Source organism: Euprymna scolopes, chromosome 46, assembly GCF_053919585.1.
Source record: "Euprymna scolopes isolate OS-2025 chromosome 46, ASM5391958v1, whole genome shotgun sequence".
Classification (NCBI taxonomy): Eukaryota; Metazoa; Mollusca; class Cephalopoda; order Sepiida; family Sepiolidae; genus Euprymna; species Euprymna scolopes.
Genome location: NC_136527.1, coordinates 60,819,131 through 60,824,518, shown reverse-complemented (window position 1 = coordinate 60,824,518; position 5,388 = coordinate 60,819,131).

Genomic DNA, 5,388 nt, shown 5'->3' with positions numbered 1-5,388 from the left:
TTGAAGCCAACCGATTTGTTCTTAGAGTGCATTTCGTTTAGAACGTCATTGTAAATGACATCTATATATATATATATATATATATATATATATATATATATATATATATATATATATATATATATATATATAGTAATTTATAAAATATATATGGCGATTAAGCTACACTGAATATTCAGCGTTTCATCCACTCTAGGATTCGTCAGGCTTATGCATGAATAATAAAACCACAGAATTCGCGCATAAACCTGACGAATCCTAGAGTGGATGAAACGCCGAATATTCAGTGTAGCTTAATCGCCATATATATTTTATAAATTACTAACTAGCTCTACCTACGTATTGAGCACTTTTGACGTAAATACTTAACGTTTACGCATAAATCTATACTTTCGTATATTAATTTTATGTGAGTAAATGAAGTAGTTATATATATATATATTTTCGAAAAGATGTTTTGCCAACCATTCAAAAGAATTCTGTTGTTTATAAATTTGTTTTCAGTTTGGAGCTGACTACGTTGGCAAGACATCCCAAAGATTGGAAATGAGAATATCCCAACACATCCCTCGGCATATTCGATTACACCAGGTTTCGAGAACATCCGGGCACTCCCAAGCTCATGAGTCCGCCATCGGTAATCACCTTATTAGTATAAATAGGTGTTCTGACCAATATTCCGATGGTTGGTTTTCTGTTTTATACAGTGCTAGGTCGAACTATCATCTCAATATTATTGAGGCGTTAGTCATTAATAACTCTCGACCTAGCCTGTGTAGACAAAAGATTTTGAAAGATCAGTTGGAAATATTTACTGATTTAAAACCACATGAACAGTGAGAATTATATATATGTATATTTTTTTCTCTCGCTGGTCTTCCAACTGAAACCAATTTCCCTTCTTTCCTCATTCGATTCTTAGCTTTTAATTTATCATTCTGACGTTTCCTCTTAGAGGGTCAGACGATAAGGCCTTAAAGAAAATTTTAATAATTCCACCTGCCCGTTTTTTTTGTTTGTTTCTTTGGTATTTAAATTAAATTATGTTTCCTCTGAAATTTCTCCTTCCATTTTGTTGTACCAAGAATTTACATATATATATATATATATATATATATATATATATATATATATATATATATATATATATATATATGATCAATATTTTATTTGTTTAAAAATTTTCAAAATTATTGCGTTTATTAAAATGTGAGTAAAAATGAATTATGAAGGAAATCTTATTTCGAATGTGATTTTGAATACTTATATAGAGTTTACTTTTAGGAAAAATGTTTTCTCATGACAGGTTTTCTTGACAAACTCCTGTACAGAGAGATTTTAGAGGACATTGTAGGCCTTCAAGTTCTTTTCACTTTGATTTGTTTTAAGAGATCAAGGGGGCTTTGCTCATAGTCATTTGGGACGGTGACATCAATAATGATCGCAATTATTTCAGGCTTGTTTCAATGGCTTTGTCTTTTATGTCCGCCTGTATATCTTTATCATAGAACACTGTCACTTTCCGTTTGATGTTACACGTTTCCGTTTGATGTTACACGTTTCCGTTTGATGTTGCACGTTTCCGTTTGATGTTGCACGTTTCCGTTTGATGTTACACGTTTCCGTTTGATGATTCATGTCCCCAGATGTCTGATGATTTTCCAAACTGCATCTCTTCACAGATGTCCCAATCGATGTATTTGCATAGTTTGGTGTGGCAGTCAGTATAAAGGACAATAAGGTTTGACATCTAAATATGAATGGTGGATCAGACTCCAATTTATTCAATGGCAAAACTTTGTAGGCTAGGCATTTTTAATACATTTGTGAATAAGCCCTGATCTTTACCGGCTACAATGAGGTTTTCTTCATCAAATGTTAGTCTCACACTCTTGAGCTATTGGAGTAAAGTATCCCCATCGATATACTCCTGTGTATGTTTCTCTAGAAAATTCCCTGCCCTCTTGTTTCCATCCTCGTTTTCTTGTTTCTATATCCATCTGTGTACTTTTTTTAATCTTGAAATCGATGTTACTGGTTTATCATATTCTCGAGTATGGCGCCCACAAAGTTTTCAGCAAACTTCACAATTTATGTTTGTTGAGATGATGATCCCTCGCAATTGCCAATGTCATATTTGTTGAACTTGTTTGATGGACTGCTCCATGCTTAGTATGGAAACTCGATATGCATGGTTCATTTTTTGGTTTATTTTTCTTCAGATAAAGTTTGCGAAAATCAAGGGACCCACTACCTGGGGCTAAAACTTGAACTCTATATGAGATACATATATATTCGAATAAGTTCTTTATTTCTCAAACACTGAATTAGTGAGAACATAATTTTCCTCTTCCCACTGAATTATTTACATATATATACTATATCTTTCTTTTTGGTTTTACTGGATTTAGGACAAGAATTTATCTAATCTAGTGGAGTATCAATCTTCCTGTTATTACTTAAGGTAACTTCACTTGGAGAAGATGCACAATTCCTCGTAAAAGCTAATGTGGGTTAGCTATAGGCAGGGGGGGTCTGATTTGGGCAGCGAATACTATGGGATTTTTAATATTTAGTCAAGGTTTACTTCAAGGGAAGAAGTATCCTCATGCCAGGTTGTTCTGACAAACCTCTGTACAGAGAGATGTTAAACACTCGAGGATAGTATCTAGTAGGCATTCAAGTTCTTTTTTTACTTTTGTTTTTTTTTCCTTCAGACGGAGTTTGCAGAAATCAAGGGACGCACTACCTGGGGCCAACACTTGAACTCTATATGTGATGCATAGATCTTCGAATGTTCCATTAAAGTTTTTTATCTTTCGTCTTAGTTTCTTGGTTTTACTACATTCCTCTTATAAACCCCTGTGTGTTAGACATACCAAGGATATCTTATTTTGTCTTGAATATGTGGTCAGAGTTTACTTATAGGAAAAAGTATCCTCAAGCCAGGTTGTTCTAACAAACTCACAGAAATCGATAAGACATTCGAAGACAATGTCTAGTAGGCATTCAAGTTTTTTTTTTAAATCTTGCTTGTTTTAATTGATTCCATTATGATTGTAAGAGTAGACGCTGTTCCCTTTTTGGCTGCTATCTGTATTTCCTTACAACTTTGCGTTGCTGGGATTGCTTTTAAGTATTTCTAAGTAAGATTTTTTTATCGAACCAGCTGCTCCTATCAACACCGGTATAATGTTTATTTCTTTCTAAGACCATGTATATATTTTTATATTTGAAAAAAAAAAAGAACCAAACACACAAACAAAAAAACGTGTGCGACGCAAACATGGTTTTTCAAAGGATTGACATGAAAAATAATTTAATATCAACATTTATTGAACATTAACAGAATTTCAAATAAAGATTTTCAATTTATTATTAAATCATGTAAAATAACATATAAACATTTTTGTTGTTGAATATTTTATTAAATCATGTAAAAATATAAATACCTTTTGTTGTTGAGTATTTTAATTTATTAAATCATGTAAAATAAATAATATAAACAAACATTATTGTTGAATATTTTAATTGAATATTATGTAAAATAAAATATAAACAACCATTTTTGTGTGTGAAAATTTTAATTGAATATTATGTAAAATAAAATATAAACAACCATTTTTGTGTGTGAAAATTTTAATTGAATATTATGTAATGAGTTACAATGAATTGACATAAAACCATTTTTTTCTTTTTGACTTACAAAATAATTTTGGTTAGTAAACATTTCATATTTTATAATTAGCAGTGGATAGAAGCATTTACAACAACTATGAAGAGTCCACTAAAAACCAATACACAAATTTTGCAGCTACATCTCAATGGATTTAAAGAAATTAAAAAAATAATATATAAAATTTTCATATTTAAAAAAGTATAAGATATTTGTTCATGAAAAACAAATGTTATCCTTGAAATTGCCAAATGTATTATTTATGCTTTTGTGGGAAGTAATAGTAGTTTGGCATTCTTGACTATTGTAAGCTCATTCAAAAGCATCTGTATATAATTTTGCTTCGTTTTTTCTCTTAATTCTTGCATTTCAAGTTGCTGCTTCGACATAATAATTAACAGTTTTTTTCAGGAAGATTTTCTGATGAGGTTTCTGGTATAGATATGAATGATAAACTTTATTATTTTAATTTTAATGTTAACTTTGTTGTTAATTTTAATGTTAACTTTATTATTTTAATTTTAATAAATGTTAACTTTATTAATTTAACTTTAATGTTAAGTTTCTTATTTTAATTTTAATGTTAAGTTTCTTATTTTAATTTTAATGTTAACATTATTATTTTTATTTTAATGTTAACTTTATTATTTTAATTTTTATGTTAACTTCATTATTTTGATGTCAATATATGTTTACTTTATTTTAATTTTAATGTTAACTTTATTATTTTAATTTTAATGTTAACTTTATTATTTTAATTTTATGTTTACTTGATTATTTTAATTTTAATGCATGTAAACTTTATTATTTTAATTTTAATGTTAACTTTATTATTTTAATTTTAATATATGTCAACTTTATTATTTTAATTTTAATGTTAACTTTATTATTTTAATTTTAATATAAGTTATGTTAATTTCATTATTTTAATTTTAATATATAACTTTATTATTTTTATTTTAATATATGTTAACTTTATTTTAATTTTAATGTTAACTTTATTATTTTAATTTTAATCTTAACTTTATTATTTTAATTTTTATATTTACTTTATTATTTTAATGTGAATATATGTTAACTTTATTATTTTATTTTAATATATGTTTACTTTATTTTAATTTTGATGTCAACTTTATTATTTTAATTTTATGTTAACTTTATTATTTTAATATCAATATATGTTAACTTTATTATTTTAATTTTAATCTTAACTTCATTATTTTAACTTTAATCTTAACTTTATTATTTTATTTTTAATGTATATTAACTTTATTATTTTAATTTTAATGTTGATTTATTATTTTAATATATGTTAACTTTATTATTTTAATATTTGTTAACTTTATTATTTTCATTTTAATATATATGTATCTTTAAATATACTGCCACATGCTTACTATCATAACGTGACATTCATTAAGATGAAGACTGCCTTGTCTTTATATTTGTTCATGCATTGGTTCTGGCATATTAACCTATTTTAGGTTACCACATTCATGTTTTGCTATCAGCTATAACGGTGTTAGGTTGCAGTCAAGAATTGCGAAACCATGAGACAACAGGAACTGCAAACTGTTTGATGACATTTATTCTATGTTGGGTGTTCAATTCTTTTAAAGGTTCAATGTATTCTATTTCAAAATTATCTCATAGCTTCGCATGTTCCACCATTACATAAGTACATCCTCGCATAAATATTCAGCATTGAACTG